The sequence below is a fragment of the Leopardus geoffroyi genome, chromosome C1, assembly GCF_018350155.1.
Source record: "Leopardus geoffroyi isolate Oge1 chromosome C1, O.geoffroyi_Oge1_pat1.0, whole genome shotgun sequence".
Lineage (NCBI taxonomy): Eukaryota > Metazoa > Chordata > Mammalia > Carnivora > Felidae > Leopardus > Leopardus geoffroyi.
The window spans coordinates 110,353,319-110,371,909 of NC_059328.1; positions in this window are offsets into that span (position 1 = coordinate 110,353,319).

Genomic DNA, 18,591 nt, shown 5'->3' on the forward strand with positions numbered 1-18,591 from the left:
ATATTATTCATTTTCTTCTCTTAAATTGAAGGAAAATTTACTAAAATACTTTTATATTGGAAATAGTATATGTCCCTAATCCCATTTTTATTGAGAGATATTTCTTTGTTTTTCTATATGCTCACCTTTTAGAGTCAAAGTGGGGAAAGAGATGTCTGAGGTGAGGGTCACCCAACACTGAAATGGTTGTTGCTTAGCAGTTGAATCTGGGGTAGTTTTATTTTTTTTAATTTTTTTTATTTTTGGTATTAGTTCCATGCTTTATAATCAATAGACTTCATCTTTACTAAATCCATACAATTTGAGAAAATGAATAAAAAGAAATAAAATGCTTAAAAATGAAGACAGATACAATTTTCTATAATATATAGTTTTTGGGTTTTTTTAGATTTTCCAAAAAAGTGTTAAGAGTGTCCTGGTGGGTAAGGAAGAGTTTATTTCTCCCATGTCTGAAGCAGTCAGTTGTGGAGTGGCTAAGTGGCTCAGCAACATGTCCATGGCCCAGGGCTGGCTGCAGGTGACTTAGAGTGACCTGGCTGGGGTGACAGTGGAGGCTCTGCTCCACCTGTCCCCTACCCTGCAGGTACCCCATCCAGGCATGCTCTCATGGCAGAGGCAGCAGCACCAAGTTACAAAAGCCTAGTCACACAAGTGCTTCTTCATGCCTCTGCTTGCAACAAGTCTAATACCATCCAGGCCAAGAAGGTCAAGTGGTGGAGAAATAGAGTTTGCCTGTTTAGCTAGAGGAAACCACAAAAGGCACAGAGTAAAATTCATATACATAGGGAGTGGTGACAAGTTAGTTTCAGCATAATGTGGCCAGGCTGCTTCTGTTCAGTTTTCCCATTGAAATCAACAAGCCAGCTGGTTTTAGACCCTACACACTTCTTCCAGTAGGACCCCTTCATACTGAGGGGGAATCCCAATGTCTTCCTCATCCATTTAACCAGGAGCGGGAAGTACAGAGATTTTTATTTCAGAAAGCTTAGCTAGAAGCTACCAGTATCATTGGTCCAGGAAAATAATTAGAGATGATACATTTCCAGAAGCAGTGACCCCAGGTTCAGGCAAAGAACAATCCAAAGACTCCAGGGAAAAGATTTTGGCTCCAAATAAAGAAAGCCCTGGCAAACCCTAATGCAGATAATGGGACATGGTCCCCTCAATGGCTGGTTGTGAAGGTGTGTGCATCAGAGAGCTGAGGGAGAAGCAGGGATAGGGCTCCAGATGGGATTGCCATTTCAAGGTCACAACATAGATATTTCAGTCCCTGAATAACTTGATGGCTGCTCTGAAACCATGTGTCAGCAAACTAGTAGGGAACTGGGTGCAAAAGTGAATTACTAAATTGTGCAACTTTAGATAATAAAGGTCACTCCTTCAGGATGCAGGTATCAGGGACAGGTTGTCTGAAACATCCTTACATTTCTGACCATCACATGTAAATTAGGTCCTAGAAGACAGAAAGAATTTCAGGGGCTCCTGGGTGGCTCAGCCGGTTAAGTGTCCCACTGCACCTCAGGTCATGATCTCACAGTTGGTGAGTTTAAGCCCTGCATGGGGCTCTATGCTGACAGATCAGAGCCTGGAGCCTGCTTCAGATTCTGTGTCTCCCTCTCTCTGCTCCTCCCCTACTCACTCTCTGTCTCTTTCCCCTCTCAAAAATAAATAAAAATTTAAAAAAAAAATTCAGACACAGGGCAATATGTCAGTCCATTCACACACACACACACACAATTTTGCACTGAGTTTTATTCCCAGTTTTATTACTTATCTGCCACAAGTCACCTAACTTTTCTGAACTTCAGTGTCATAATCCATAAAATGGGCACAATGCAATAACATAATAATCATTTTACAGGGTCATTCCAAAATTCAAATGAGATGCTGTTTTTAAACTGTCTAGCATATGGTTAGCCCCCAATTGATGGCAGCTACAACGATGATTAATAAGTAGATGCCAAGGTTAAGAGGAAGGTCAAGGCAAAGATGGGAAAGCAATGTGTGTTGTCAACCAAGAAAGATTTCACTGAAAATTTGGGCAATTAGAAGTGTGCTATTCAAGATACACAGACAGATTTCATGCAGAAACCCAAATTGTGTAAGACAAAGAGGGGGCAAAGTACAGGGGAAAGGTCATGAGTGCAGTTCTCAATTAGGCCTTCTATGCAAAACAGGGATTGAAACTAGGTTAACTGGGATTGGTTGGATTAATATGCAAATGAGGGATTGAGGCTTGTTAAACCTCATTGTCCCCTTTCCTAGTGAAGAATGCTGATGATTCAGGTGTCATGGTGATGAAGAAGTTACGTCCAGGCTGAGGGCAGCTGGCAAAAAGTTTTTTAAAAAGTCCACGGTTTCTCCTATGAAGACATGCATAAATCCCCTCTCCCTTATGCCCTCCTGACTCCTATTTTAAAAAGAGACACTCTTAGCTAGGTTTGTTTGCTCCATTTTAAAATCTCCTTTTACAATGCTAATACAGCCTCATTTGGGATTCACTACTCGCTTGGACTACGTTTTCTCAGTGTCTCCATGTGCTTGTTCTCAGGGAAGCTAACTGGAGTTGTCTCTGCCTTCCTCTTCAACCTCTGCTACATTCGGATGCATTTAAAGGACAATTAAGCCATGACAACTCACTGATGAATAACTATGCTTTCTGCTAATCTTGTCACGTTGGGCACTGGCTGGAGACACAATTAATACAACATGGCTGAACAGCTTACACATTACTAAGTTGCCCAGCGAAGGTGACAGGGCTGGGTGAACTGCACCTTCATTTTCCACCTTGCTGGGGCTTTCCCAGGGAAAGTGTGGGCCCCAGTGTCCTCATGCATCCACTCTGTGTCACAAGAGCTGAGACTCACACTTGAGCTCAGTCCTCATGCCACGCAGTCTCCACACCTGGGTCACTAGCTCCTGGGTAGAAGCGATTTATAGGAGGCTTTCTAAGATGATGTGTCAGGGCTCAAGGTCAATGAATCGAACAGTGTAGCTTAATAATATGCTGCACCCTGAGATTCACCCTCAACCTCAAAAAGAACTTGTCTTCTGCAATAATAATAGGTTCCAATGGTTGGTGCTTTACCTGGGTTATCTCAGACCACCCTCATAACAGCCTGGGCACAGATGCTCCCACAGAGGGCTCATGCTTGCCAGCTAAGCAGGGTACAACTCCCAGACCCTTTCTGTACACACTCACACACACACACACACACACACACACACACACACACACACACCTATTTATATGAGGATTTATCATTTTAAATGTCATTGTAAAATTTCAGAACAACATCTATATTAAGCACTTTTCTCAGAAACACCGTCAGTTCACACGGGTCTGTGTCATTCTGTTTAACATCTGCATCACACTCTAGAGAAGATGCTATATTGCTTCAAATTTCCCCTTTATAAAAAACTCTGGAATAAGCAAGCATCTTTGTGCATATATATTTATGTGCATATAAAAGTTTTTTTTAAGGCTAAATCCTAGAAGTGAAATTTCTTCATCAAAGGGCATATACACTTACATTTGAACAGATTGACAACTGCATTTCCCAGAAGCTTCACCACCCTGCATGTAACAATGTCTGTTTCTCCACATTCTTGCCAACAGTGGATATTATTAGTCTTTTTAAATTTTGCAAAATAGAGCAATATAGTGTTATTTTTTATAAAAATATAAAATATAAAATATAGTGTTATGGTTTAAATGGACATTCCCCTTCAGGTTGGGCATCTTTTCATATGTTGTCCTTAAACTGTGAATTTTCTATTAATATCCTTTGCCCATGTTTCTTTTCAATTATTTGCATTTTCCTTATTGATTCCTTTATATACTTATAAATAGCAATCTCTAACCTGCTAAATATTGTTTTTAATAAGTTTGTCACTTGTCAATTTATTAATGGCTCTTTTTTTCTTTTCTAGAAGTTATAATTAGTTTCTGGTCAAATTCTCTGTAAATGTTTTGTAAATTACGCATTGCTCTCCAAAAAAGATTTTATGTAGTCTCTTAATTTTTTCACTAATATGTGTATTTTAAAAGATAATTCCTTAGGGGCACCTGGATGGCTCAGTTGGTTAAGCATCCAATTCCTGATTTCGGCTCAGGTCATGATCTTGGTTCATGAGTTCGAGTCCTGCTTCGGGCACTGCACTGACAGTGATGAGTCTGCTTAGGACTCTCTCCCTCTCTCTCTAGCTCTTCCCTGCTCACTCTGTCTCTCTCTTAAAATAAATAAACATTAAAAATAGATTATAAAAAGTAGCACTTTAATACAATTGATTTATTTATTTATTGCATGGCATGAGTTGAATGTTTCCAAATATGTAGTCAATTGCTCCAACAGCATTTATTAAAATGCCATATTTCCCCACTGATTTGAAGGTCTACTTTAATCACAGATGCAGTTACAGACTACCACAAATCTTTGAATCTATAGTAAAATTTACTATTCTATTCAATTAATCTGTTGGATGAGCCTTGTACATGTATCATAATGTTGCAATAATTTGTGAGTTTAACATAGACCATCTATAATTTATTAATCTTCTATGTCAAATGTCCTATTGGTTATTCTTGTGCATTTTCTCTTCCATTTGAATTTCCATGAAAAATATGAAAAGTGAAATGAAAATTTCACTGTTAGTTAATGGGTACAAAAAAATGAAATTTTTTTTCTGTTCTGCAAGTTAATGGGAAAGGAGATAACATATATAAATATTGAAATTTTCATTTAGATACAAAGTGTCTATTTAGATCTCCTTTAATGACATAAATTTATGTTTTATAATTTTGTACTTTTCTTGTTATGTCTTACATTGTTCTTATAAGGTTTATACCTAATTATTTTGTTTTGTGCTGTGGAATTCATGGATATTTTTTCATTTTATTTTTCTAATGGGCTACTGCTGATATCGAGGAAAGTACCACATTCTTGTACATTCATTTGCATTTTGCTGGTTTATAAAATTCTTTTTATTTATCCTTTCTTGGATATCTTTAGATATGTGCAAATGTTTCCTCTTTCTAACACCATCATTCATTTTAAAACACTTTGTAATTTGTTGTTTAGCTATGTCCAACCTAATGATGATAGTGGGAAATCTGGTCCCATTCCTGCCCTTAATGCAGTACCATGTAAGGTAATGCTTGCTGTATGTTTCTGATAAGTGTCCTTTATTGAAGAATTGTGTTCCTATCCCTAGCCTATTGAATGATTTTTTAAAATCAGAAATGAGAACTGAATTTTATCAAATATTTAGCCAAAAATACAGATGATCAAATGACTTATTTCTCTGTTAATGGTTTATGTGATGAATTATCTAAAAATTATTCTTGATATAAGACAATCCCATTAATCATGAGGATACTAATACCTAACTTTAATTTACCATTTATTATGTGCCAGGTACTATTATAAATACTGTATTAGAAATACCAGGTTTCATCTTATGTATTTCCCAATTATGATACATTATATTTTTAATGAGGTGCTGGATACAGTTTGTTTATACAATACTGGGGACTCTTGCCCCTATGTCCTGAAGTGATTGGGTATGGTTTTGGTTTTGGGTTTGGTTTCTCACCATTCGCATCTGGGGAATTTTTCAGCCTCATAGAATAGAGAAACTTCTTAATATTTTCAATTCTCTATGCTCTATGACTTTTTGTTAATATACACTTTGTCTTTTTATTCAAGGTTTGGCTTTTTAAATCCCCTATAATCCGCTCCAGACATGTTGAAATTTTTAGAGGTACATTTTTTTTACTGCTTTAAACTTTTCTATTATTGATTTTCTATTGTTTCTAAGTTCATTTTTGGTTGTTACATACTTCTGAGAAACCATTTATTTTATCCGTATTTTCTTTTTATTTCAGCTCTCTTGAGGTATAGTTGACAAATGAAAATTACATGTGTTTAAGGTGTAAAACATGTACAATGTGATGATAAATTGACATGACTGATAAATTATAAAAGAATCACAAATATCAGATTAATTAACACATCCATCATCTGACATAAACTTTTGTGTTTGTATATGAAAATTCTTAAGATCTACTCTCAGCAAATATCAAGTATGCAATACAGTATTATTAACTATAGTCATTATGCTATACATTAGATCCCCAGAATTTATTCATCTTTTAACTGGAAGTTTGTACCTGTTAACTAACATTCCCCATTTCCCCAAGCCCCAACCCCTGGATTCCACTATTCTACTTTCTGGTTCTGTGAGTTCAGCTTTTTGGATTCCACATATAAGTGAGATCATGCAGTATTTACCTTTCTGTATCTGGCTTATTTCATTTAGCATAATGGCCTCCATCCAGGATGCCAATAATAGGATTTCCTTCCTTTTTAAGATTGAATAATCTGCCACTATATGTAAACGTTATCACTTTATACATTCATTAACCAGCAGACACTTAGGTTGCTTCCATGTCTTGGCTGCAAAGAACATGGGAGTGCTGAGATCTCTTGGAGATACCAATCGCATTACCTTTGCATATATACACAGAAGTGGGATTCTTAGGTCATTGTACTTCTATTTTTAATTTGTTGAGAAACCTCCATACTGTTTTCCTTAGTGGCTGCACCAATTTACATTTCCACCAAGAGTGCACAGGGTTTCTCTTTCTCCACATCATCGTCAGCACTTGTTATCTTTTGACTTTTTGGTGTACAATATAGTGATTCAGCAATTCTACACATTACTCAGCACTCATCATGAAAAGTGTACTCTTAATCCCCTTCCCCTAGTTTCCCCATCCCACACCCACCTCCCCTCTGGTGACCATCAGTTTGTTCTCTATAGTTTAGAGTCTGTTTCTTGGTTTGTCTCTCTTTTTTCTCCTTTGCTCACTTGTTTTGTTTTTCAAATTCCACATATGAGCGAAACCATATGGTATTTGTTTTTCTCTGACTGACTTATTTCTCTTAGCATAATATTCTCTAGCTCCATTCATGTTGTTGCAAATGGCCAGCTTCCATTCTTTTTTATGGCTGAGTAATATTTCATTGTATATATAAATCACATCTTCTTTATCCATTCATCAGTTGATGGACACTTTGGCTGTTTCCATACTTTGACAATTGTAAATAATGCTTCTATAAACTTAGGGGTGCATGTATCCCTTTGAATTAGGGTATTTGTATTTTGGGGACAAATATCCAGCAGTGTCATTACTGGATCATAGGGTAGTTCTATTTTTAATTTTTTGAGGAACCTCCATATTGTTTTCCAGAGTGGCTGCACCAGCTTACATTGCAGCCAACAATGGATGAGTGTTCCTCTTACTCTACATCCTCACCAACACTGTTGTTTCTTGTGTTGTTGATTTTAGCCTTTCTGACAGGAGTGAGGTGATATTTCATTGTGGTTTTGCTTTGCATTTCCCTGATGATGAGTGCTGTTGAGCATCTTTTCATGTACCTGTTGGTCATTTGTATGTGTTTCTTGGAGAAATGTCTATACAGATCCTTTGTCCATTTCAAGTTATTTGGGGTTTTTTGGTTTTGAAGATTTGTTTGGTTTTTAGTGGTTTTTTTGTTTGTTTGATTTGGGTTTTTTTGCTATTAAGTTGTATGTGTTCCTTATATATTTTGGACATTAGCCCTTTATCAGATATGTTTTGCAGATATTTTCTCCCATTCCATAGATTGCTTTTTCATTTGGTTGATTACTTCTTTGCTGTGCAACATCTTTTTAGTTTGACGTGGCCCTGATTATTTTTGCTTTTGCTGTTTGTGTTTTGGTGCGAATCCCCCCCCAAAAAAAAAAAAAAAAAAAAAACATTTCCAAGATTGATCTCAAGGAGCTTTTCCCCACGTTTTCTTTTTGAAGTCAGTTTCAGGTCTTACACTTAAGTGTTTAATTCATATCTAGATTAATTTTTCTGTGTGGTATAAAATAGGGATCCAGCTTCATTCTTTTGCATGTGGATATCCAGTTTTCCCAGCATCATTTTTTGAAGAGACTATCCTTTCCCTGTTATGTGTTCTTGGACCCTCGTTAAAGATTAATTGACTGTACATATATGGATTTATTTCTGGGCTCTCTATTCTGTTCCATTGGCCTATCTGTATCTATGTATAAGGATTTACATGTCTCAAATATTAAGTTGACTTATTTCTGTATTTCTTATTTTCTAATCAATACAGGGAAGGCTGTATCTTTCATCTGAACTCTACTTTAGTTATATCTAGAAATTTTTGTGTGTATGAGATATATTCTAATTTGGTTTGTAACTTTAGTTTTGATGTCTTCCTTAACACAAGACTAGATATATTTTACACATTTTCTGTGGTTAATTTTTAATTTATTAAATTATAGTAAAACAAGATGGTCTGTCTGCATGAGTTCTGATTTTTGGTAACTGAGATTTTTAGCATTAAGTTTTACAACATGTGCAGTTTTGTGAGTGGTCTCTGGACTTAGAAAAGAATGTAAATTTTTATGGGATACAATTATGTATTTGTTCACACTCTATTCACACAAACAGAAACATGACAATAATTGTTTTATTTTTTAAATTCCCAACTTCCTTCATTATTTTTGTCTGTTTATTTTTGTGTGAAATATATTGTCATGCCTTATAATTATGGATTTATAGTTTGTGTTTCTATCTGGTTTTGCTGTGTCTTGAAGCTATGCTTTTCATGCATAAATTGCTGACTCTCATTTCTTCTTATAGAATTACTAGTTTCACCCTGGGGTAGGACATGATGGAACACAGTTTCTTGGTTGCTTCTGTGAGTTTTTGTCTGTTAGCAGCTGTGGAAGCTATGGCTTGGCTCACTGCTCCAACCCTTGCTACTTCCTGCCCAGAGAGAGTAGAGAGATCTATTTCACACTTAGGAATTTCAATCATTTTTTGTCTGACATTAATATTGTTACACCACATTAATTTATGTTAATATTTCCCTGCTACAGTTTTTCTAATTTATTATTTCCAACTTTTGTCATGTTCTTTTATTTTAGGTATGTTACTAGTAAACTTCAGTCTGATAGTCTTTATCATTTCATAGAGAATCTACCTTATTCACATTAATAATGATAGTCCATGTGTTTATATTTATTCTTGTCATTTTATGTTTTCTATTCAATAAGGTTTTTTTCTTGTTGTAGTTTTTCCATTTTTCTTTCCTGCCTTTGTTGAATTGATTCCATTTTGTTTGTCAGTTTTTTCTTCTTATAAATCAGAATTTATTCTCCATTCTCTCATGGTTGGACAAATTTTTGACAACATATGTATTGTTCTATTGTTTTCTGAAGAAAACCAACCTCTTTAATTCTGTATGTGGAATTAATTTTAAAGTCAATATTATTTTATACTCAACTCTATTTTAATAGTTTCTTTGTTTAACACTCTTTCTTAATTGCCATTTCTCTTTCTAAGATACTAAAAGAAACTACTGTTTTTTTTTCTATTCTCTTCACAACCCTCTGACACCAAAGGTGTGGATTTTCCACCAAGCAATTGTCCAATTCTCAGCAGAATTGACTTGTGCCCAGACCAGGTATCCCACAATTTAACCCAATTCTGACACAGACCATCTGGAGATAGAGAAGATCCCTCAGGTTACGGACTCAGTTCCACAGGCTTCCCCCTCCTCCAGATGTCAACCACAAATCCAGGTTATCACCTATGCTTGTGACCAACCAGCTATAAATAAAGGATTCCCATGACCCCCTCCTCAGGTTCCATAATTTCCTAAAATATTTCACAGAACCCAGGGAAACAGTATATTTACTATTATCAATTTATTATAAAAGGATACAGTCAAATGGAAGAGATGTATATGACAAGGTTTAGGGGAGGAAGTTCTGGACACACCACTACCCCAACACATAGATACATTCACCAACCCAAAAGCTCTTCAAACCCCTTTGGTCTGAATTTTTATTCATGCTTCATAATGTAGGCAAGATTGATTAAAGCCTCAAGCCTCTCTCTACTTTCTGGGGTAGGGACAGGGGTGGGACCTTCTAATCACTTGATTGGCTCCCCTAGCAAGCATCCCATCCTTGGTGTCTTTCCAAATGTACCTCACTGGGTGCCTGGGTGGCTTCGTTGGTTGAGTGTCTGACTTCAGCTCAGATCATGATTTCACAGTTCATGAGTTCAAGCCCCAAATGGGGTTTGCTGCTGTCAGCCTGTCAGTGCAGAGCCTGCTTTGTTTTGCATCCTCTGTCTTCCTATCTGTGCCCCTCCCCCACTTGTGCCTTTCCCCCAAAAAAATGAATATTTTAAAAAAAGAAAAAACAAAATAAAAAAAAGAAACAAAAGTCACATCATTAACATAAATTCAGTTGTGGTTGATAGGGGCTTGTTATGAAAAAAGATGTTCCTTCACCTTTATCACCCCAGAGCCTGATTTGCTATGGTCATTTTCTCCCTCTAACTCAAGAAATGTTTGGCTGGCATACTCTTAAGAGGGTCTACTCACTAAGAATATAGTTCCAAAAAGAGCAGAAGCAAATAATGCTGTTTTATACTCAAGTTCCAAAATGCCACCACAGTCAATTCACAACACAGAAGTTCTGGCCCTAAGTCTGCACGGGTTCCCTTCCCACACCCTTCCTACACAGCTGCTGTGTCTGTGTGTATTCACGTCTGCCAGGTGCTTGCACTCTGGCTTTGCAGATGTTGTCAGTTTGAAGTGTTTGAATAAGAGTGATGCCCACAGCACAAGTTCAATTACTATCAGCTTCATATCAATTTCATATCAGATGATCATATCAGCTATCAATTTCATATCAGCTGATCACAGATCTTGATAAAGGGACCCCTATTGGGGTGACCTCTTCTACAATTATTCCACTCCATTACTATATACCCTTTGAGACCAGACCCATCAGAGGCACCATGAGGTAGACCAAGGCAGCTTTCCTTCTGGTTGGTTATGTGGAAAAAGTTCAAATGCTATTGCAATATTAAGTTTTTTGCTTAGGCTGATGGCTAAGTTGTCCATCATACTGATGAGGCTACTCTCCTAACTCCAAATATCCTGTCCTTCCATGCCATGACCAGATATTTCCTCTTCTCAGAGTGCCTTGGTCCTTCCTGCCAAGCCACACAGATTCTCCCCAGACTTCTATGAGCAGCCAATGTCATGCTCATTCATGAAGTCTTCTGGAAATGACCCTGCACATAGTCACTTGTCTGAATTCCTGAAATAGTCACCTATTTTTTTTTAAATGCCTGCCTACCTAACTCATGTTTAAATCTCTGCCACTAAAGAGTAAGCTCCCTGAAAGCAAGGACACTGTCAATTGTCTTTTTTCTACATATTCAGCATCAAGCATGACTCCAGGTGAGGAATAGGCTTCAGTATGTTTTGCATAGGGATACAAATACCCTGATGCAGAGAACAAATTCAAGAGCTGAACAGGTGTAGAAATGTGGGGTTAGCATCAGGGTCTCTATGTCAGTCAAGAGTCCAATGCTAAAGTCAAATCCAGGAGATACACAAGCCTAGATACAAGAGAGTTTGGCAGACAAAGTGTAGAGTAGTCTGGAAAACCCTTTCATCATGCCTCCATGTAAACTGTCTACTGTGCCTCAAGATCTCACACAGAGGGGCCCTGAACCACTTTGCTGGCCTTTGCAGCTCTCACCATTGAAGTTCCTGTTCCTATTTGGTTCACCCCTGTGTATTTACTCATTACAGGAGCAAACGTTGTTAACATGTTCCCCTATCATTGTGCCCAGAGATACCACATCCATATTGGCTTAACACGTGCATGTAACTGGCACATCTCCTCAGTTCTTGCAGCTCCATTCCCAAAACCAGTCAGATTATCAAAGGACCAATACCACAGTCCCTTGCATTTACTACCAACAAGTGCTTATTACATCACTTGCTGACCTCCAGTTTGTGAGCAAGAAGAAGGCACCGAATCACTGTGTCTTTTTTTTCTCTTTACATCCCAAGAGCATGGCATGATGGTGTCCAGCCCAATACCTGGGAAAGCACCTCACTCATTTATCAGCATTAAATATCTGCTCAATGGAAAGATGGAGTCTAGTATAATTCTCATTCTCAAAATAAATTTTGAATTTTCTAGCCCACTTTTATGTACAGAAAATTCTTCAATAATCCCTTCACCTGGGCCCACCAACATCTGTCAAGCCTCACTGACTTGCTTCTATCAGACCTTCTTTCCCAAACTGAAGATGAGTCCATGGGGAGAGCATCTACTTAGAGAGAGAAAGGGGAAGAGCACCCAGAGACAGAGACGGCAAGGGAGTGGTCAGAGGAGCCAAGGAAACTGGAAAGCATGTGAGTCCTGGTGTACAGACAAGAAAGGATTACCAAAGGCAAGGTGCCCATCAGCCATTTCAGGAGAACAATTGGTTTAATAATGGGGGAGTCACTGACATCCTCTAAAAAACAGTGTTGGTAGAAGTTGGGGACAGGTTTCTTCTTGCAAAGGAATGAGCTGTGGCTGGCTGATGAAAAGCAGAATAAAAAGATAACATTTTCAAGAGCTGAAATAAAGGTAAGAATAGAATTATGGCGCAATATTGAAGAGGAAATAGGATGTGTAATAAAATGAAATGGCAAATGTACCCTCAACCCCACTGGAAGACACTGATCTTAAACCCTGTTGTATTCTGATGTGAATGCTATATGCAGTATTGGAGGATATGGGTTTTCCAAAAGGAAACTTAGAGAAAAGGAAGAGTCAACCTGTGGCACTCAAACATTATTTTATTAGAGGAGTAAACATATAGCTTAAGCAAATGGCCAACCAGTTGAATCCAGTTCACAGAGGCGTTTAGCTGACACAGTGATTTTTAATATATGAATACCTTTCAGGTAAGATAAGAGCACTCTTCTTGGAAACAGGCCTTACTGCTACCCATTGTATTAGAACATCTGCCTAGTTTATATATGTATGTTATTTGCTTGGCCAACCTTGAAAGCATTTGAGCTTCGGGACCCTACCTTACAGGATCCAAGGAATGAAAATGTAAGTATTGATTAGGTACCTTAAGGTATTCAATGACTGAGAATTTAGACTGGGGTGGGGTGAAGATAAATATAAAAGAGATATTTATTCTCTTAAAACTAACAAAATACAAAGGACCAGGAGGAAGGGGGAGTGAGGGTCTTCTCTCTGGTCCTGGTCTGAGAGTCAGCAAAGTAGCTGCTTTTTTAACTGCATGCTTTCCAGCCATCCCTGGGGCATGGGTAAAGTGTGGGAAGCTCCAAAGAAGGGGTTTTCCTGGAGGGTAGAGGTAACTTTTGGTATCATAGTAAGTATGCCAAAGTGAATAAAGGGAGCATCACTGGGGTTTCTATGATGCTGGCAGCTTACATGTTTTTCAAATACTGCCTTTCTTGCAAGGAACTCAAAGTTATACAACTACCACAGAAGGGGGCCCAGAGTGGAGGGCACACTCTGTATTCCTTCCTATGCCCTTCTTTGCCCAGTACCAATCCTTTCATATCCTTAATATGATCATTAATACCCAGTAAAAGATGACTTGTAAAAAAATTTTTTAAGATCCTTTTCAGTTACTGGTGTCTGGAAGGTTGATGCAGCCATCAAAATGGATCATTTTATAGCAGATAAAACTTCTGGGGTCATTTCCATTCTTGGGCCCTAAAGAATAGGCAGAGCTGTGGTTAGCCAGGTCTCAGCCACTAAAGGACATCTGGTCTACCACTCTGCATACTTAAGCTCAGAGTAGCATAAGTCAGGGATTTCTGGGGAGTCTCAGGGAGAGATAGAAATACCTAAGCTTGAAATCATTGAAGCAAAGAGCCTGAAGCAGAGGAGGAGAATCCACCTTAATTAGTGTGACATGGAGTGGTGGGTTCTGTTACATTCCAGCTCAGACTTTCAAAGGGCCTTTCCCTTCATATCATGGTTACTCTGAAAAGGTGTCCAAGTGTTACACCCTCCATTCTGGCCAAGGGGCGTGTGGGTTTCATGGTTTGGCAGAGAGTGTTAAAATGGTATGGTCCAATAAATGGGAACTAGGACAAATGAAGGGTGGGCGACATGCCAGATGTGGAAAAGAGTGACTCCAGTTTGGACATATGACAAGCAATAAGCTAACCACTTCCAGTGTTACCACACTTCCTTTCTTCCACACACTTTCTTCCAGTGACACCACAAGAGACAATTCTGGCTCTGATGTGCTTTGCTGTGCACCTAGTCTTTTTCTAGAGGCAGATTTCAATATGCACAAAGCATACTCACACACACTCGCGCGCGCACACACACACACACACACCAAGGAAATTCACCCAAACTAAAATGTTTAGAAATCACAATAATGTAGGGAACAAATTCCCGGAAATAGACTCTGAGGTCAGTGGAGGAATGTATGGCATGTTTTGTTGTAGGCAAACTGGCACTCAGAGATGGTGTGTGATTCCCACACTTACTGCTCCACAGGACTCAGGATCTTTAAGTTCTGGGTTCATGGATCATAAAGTACAGAATGTCCCACTGGAATATAAGGTTCCAGCTAGAAGTTAAGGGAAGAACACTAGTGTCTATTGAACATCTGTGCGGCCCAGAGTCAGGCATGTATCTTCATATCCATTATCTTATAAAATAAGATACTTTCTTCATTCATTTGGCAGATGAGGAAACTGAGGCTATAGGTACAAAAGATTAGCATTTCTACACCAGCTCTGAAAGAAGGAGTGGGAACAGCAGAGGGCCTGGATGCTCTGTGGGTCCATAAGGGAGTGCCCTGGCATCAAGGACAGCATGAGCACAAACAGGCATTCTTCCAAATCTTTTTGCTCATATTCCTTTAGAGCAAAAGGGACACAAAGTGGGTTATGTGGGTTTGGGAAGACTCCAGTCACAAATCAAGTTCTGAGTTAATGGAAAACTTATTAGAGAAATCTTGACTTTCAATAATGAAATTAAAAGTTTATGAAAGTAGTGCAATTGATTGTCCTCGGAATGAACCATAATTTACATTTAATTACAAAGGCAGTGCTCTGATTGGGAGCCGTGCCAGTTAAGCTACTTGTTTCTCCTCTGCTATATTTCAGGGCTTTGCAGCCCTAAGGAATTGGTTTTCAAAAAAATGTGCATCTTTATGGTGGATTTAAATAGCACCCAGTATCTGTATGAGTCAACTATTAGATGCCTACTGAATGAAGATCCCAAGAGAAGCACAAGCAACATTTGATTCCTTCATTCCCAGAAGTCTACCATATTTCTGCAGAGAAAGCACAGGGACAAACAATTGTTATATATTCCTGTGTGCCTGGCATAAATAAATGAGTAGTCCGGAAGGGAAATCTCAGCATGGACTGGCATTTTCAAGGAGGATTTGGGATTCGAGTTTAATAAGGTTCTCTACTAAAAATATAAATCCAGGTTACCTGGGTGGCTCACTCAGTTAAGTGTCCAACTCTTGATCTCAGCTCAGGTCATGATCTCACAGTTCGTGGTTCATGAGCTGGAACCCTGCATCTGGCTCTGAGCTGACAGCATGGAGCCTGCATGGGATTCTCTCTCTCCCAATCTCTCTCTCCCTCTCTCTCCCCTCCCCCATTCACACTCTTTCTTTCTCTCTCAAAATAAATAACCTTTAAAAAAGTAAAAATAAATAAAATATAAATCCAAGTATGATATTGCCTCCAGTTAAAAGCTCTCCAGTAACTCTACATTCCCCACAAGCTTAGGCATAACCTCTTAGCATGGGGTGAAAGCTCTCTCTGTGAAGCATATTCTGTCCAGCACCATATTTCATGTCTCTTCATGTGTCAGACATCATAACCCAGCAATACCAACACAGTGATGCTGCTTATCCAAATATATCTTTATACTGTTCTCTTTGTATGTCCCCCATCCCATTTGCTCCATACCTAAACCTGGATAACCTGCTGCCATCCTCTACACATTGGGAAAAAGCATCAATACATAACCATGTCCATGTTGTCCCTGCTCAGTGCTGTATTGTCAGCCTCACCTATACCACTGTTGACTCCTCAGAAACACCTTATGGTTGGATGTGGCTGAGACAAGTCTCCTAAACACTTCCCTCTGATCCAGGCTCTCCAAGGCAGCCCCACAGGTAAGCTCTCCCAAGGAAGCTCTGCATGGTCACATGAAGCCTGGTGTATAGAGTGCTACTCCTAAAAGAAGCACATCTTCCTGGGCTCATCACATTGCAGCAGGAAGCCCATATAAAGCCAGCATCTAGTGCCTTTGAGCTCTGATACCTGGAAAGCACCAAGGTACCTTTTCTTAGAGTCAGTCTGAGTGATTAGAAGGAGTTTGGCACTGTAGATACCTTGGGTTAGATCCCACTTGTACCACTTAATAGTTGGGTTACTTGGGTAAACTATTTGTGTCGTCTTCAGTCTCCCTATATATGAAATGGGAGCAGGAGGATTAAGTACCTCTCACAGCATATCAGTGACTTCTGCTAAGTACCTAGTCTCTGGCTGACACTCAGAAAAATGGCAGCTCCATTCTGTGTAGTCAAAGACCCCATGGGTGAATGCTGCTGGCTGCCCAGAGTCTGTAGCCACAGCCCCAAACAAGGTCATCCCTGATGCTGACTAAGCTGGTCCTGAGGAGCCCAGTTTCCTGGACTTGCTTTCTCTTCCCCAATGCCATTTTCTTGATGTCCTTCCTGTCACCACCTGTGGCACAGATGGGAACTACAGGTGGCCATTTCAGGACCTGCTTTTCTCTTGGGTGCTCCTGAATAGTGGGATGTGGGTGGAACACTTCTGAAGCTGCCACTGAAGAATTGTTTTGGATTTTAATACAGGTTAAAGTTGGTCCTAGGCTTCTCAGGATACAAACACCAAAGTCCCCAGTGTAGATTTTGCCATGCCAAGCATTATTTCTAAGGCAGCCTATGGTTGCTGGTTCAGAGGAAGCTGTGTAAACAATCCCGGGTATGATTCCCTGGGCACCAAGGTGCCATACAGGAAGGACTACCAGTGTTCCAGGCTCTATCTACCCAGTGCCTGGGAATCCAGGTGGGACAAGTAAGTTCTCTTATGGAGTTCCTCCCATCTGTCTATATCAGCCACTCTGCAGATAAGTTGCATCCTCCTTTTGGTAGGATGCATCTTATTGTTCAAGGTCTGCAGTGCCCACAGAGTGAGGATGCCAACACAGACCTGTAGTCTGAGCCAGCAAACTATGCCCACCAGACAGAAAGGCAAGAGAGAGACACAGAGAGATGGTGAGGAGGTAGACGCAAGCTGGAGCTGGACCTCTGGCCCAGGGACTTCTCTTGGACTTCAGACCCTAAGATCCAACTGCTTTTCAGCATCTCTACCTGCAGGTCCAAAAGGGCATGTGTCTACCTGATCTTATCCAGAACTGGGCTCCTCTAGGGTCCCCTGGCACCATGCATGGACTACCTAAGAGAAGTAGCCTGAGCTAACCTGGGATCCCCAGCAGCAGACATGGGCAATTATCATAGAGAATCCCTTCCTGTTTTTCCTTAATTCCAGAACTCTGAGATGGTTCAGGGTGACATTATGTCCAAACCAAGATTCGTTTGTCCCAAGATGATATTTAAATTGATGCCCCTGGGCAGGGTGCTTCTTCTAGAACCAAAGGAAAAGTCTTACTGGAAGGAGGTTCTTCCCCTTTCCACCCAACATGTGCCCCACACCCGAGACCTGAAAAGGCAAGACCTTCCTGTGCCAACCTCAGCTGACTTTGCTTAAACCATAGGTTTCCCCACTGTGGCACTTCTTTCTCTCACCTCCTGCCCAGTAAGGCTGCTAGCTTTTGGGACACAGCCTGAAAGGTTCCAAAACCCTAGGCTGAGTCCCCCTTTCTGGCTTCCTCAAACACCACACCACTCTAAGGATCAGATTTTGGTGCCCTGAGTGTCACCTTCCTCCTCAGAAAAGGGAAAACCATGGTGTCAAACCCACAGGGAAGTTTTCCCAGATGACACCTGCTGCTTGTCACACTCCTGTCCCTTTCGGGAGGACATCCGCACCCAGGGACAAGTGGAACCAATGGACTGGTAGAAGGGAATGATTTCATTTGTATATGTATGCTGTGCCCCCACAGTACCAGTATGGAGGAGCTGCTTTTAATCAGTGTTTCAAGGCATCTTCCTCCAGAGGAAAAGGAAGGATGTGCTGTGGTGCAAGTAACACTATACTGGTAATTAGGAGTGCATTCAAGTTCCAGGCCTCCACATCTTCTGCACCCCTATGAGTCCCTTAGAAAAGGAGGACTGGGCAACCCATCTCCAGCTCTGATCCAGGCCTGCCATCCTATTAATCAGAGACACAATCAGGATTCATTTGTATGATGGTTTTCATAACTGGGACATTCAGAAGATATGATCCTTCCAGGGCAGAGCCAGAGCTGGCAGTGACCAGATTTCCACTCTGACACTCCTGTGACACTGAAGACCAGAGCCTCAATAGGGTTGGAGCACCATGCTTCCTTGCACCAATTCATTCATTCATTCAGGGTGCAGGGTGCTGCATGCCTTACCCAATGATGCTAACTCTAAGAACCTACTGTCCAGTGAGGAACAATGACAAGTAGGTACAGCCATGGGTGCTACAAACAAAATGAGACCTCCAGAAACACACTTTGATA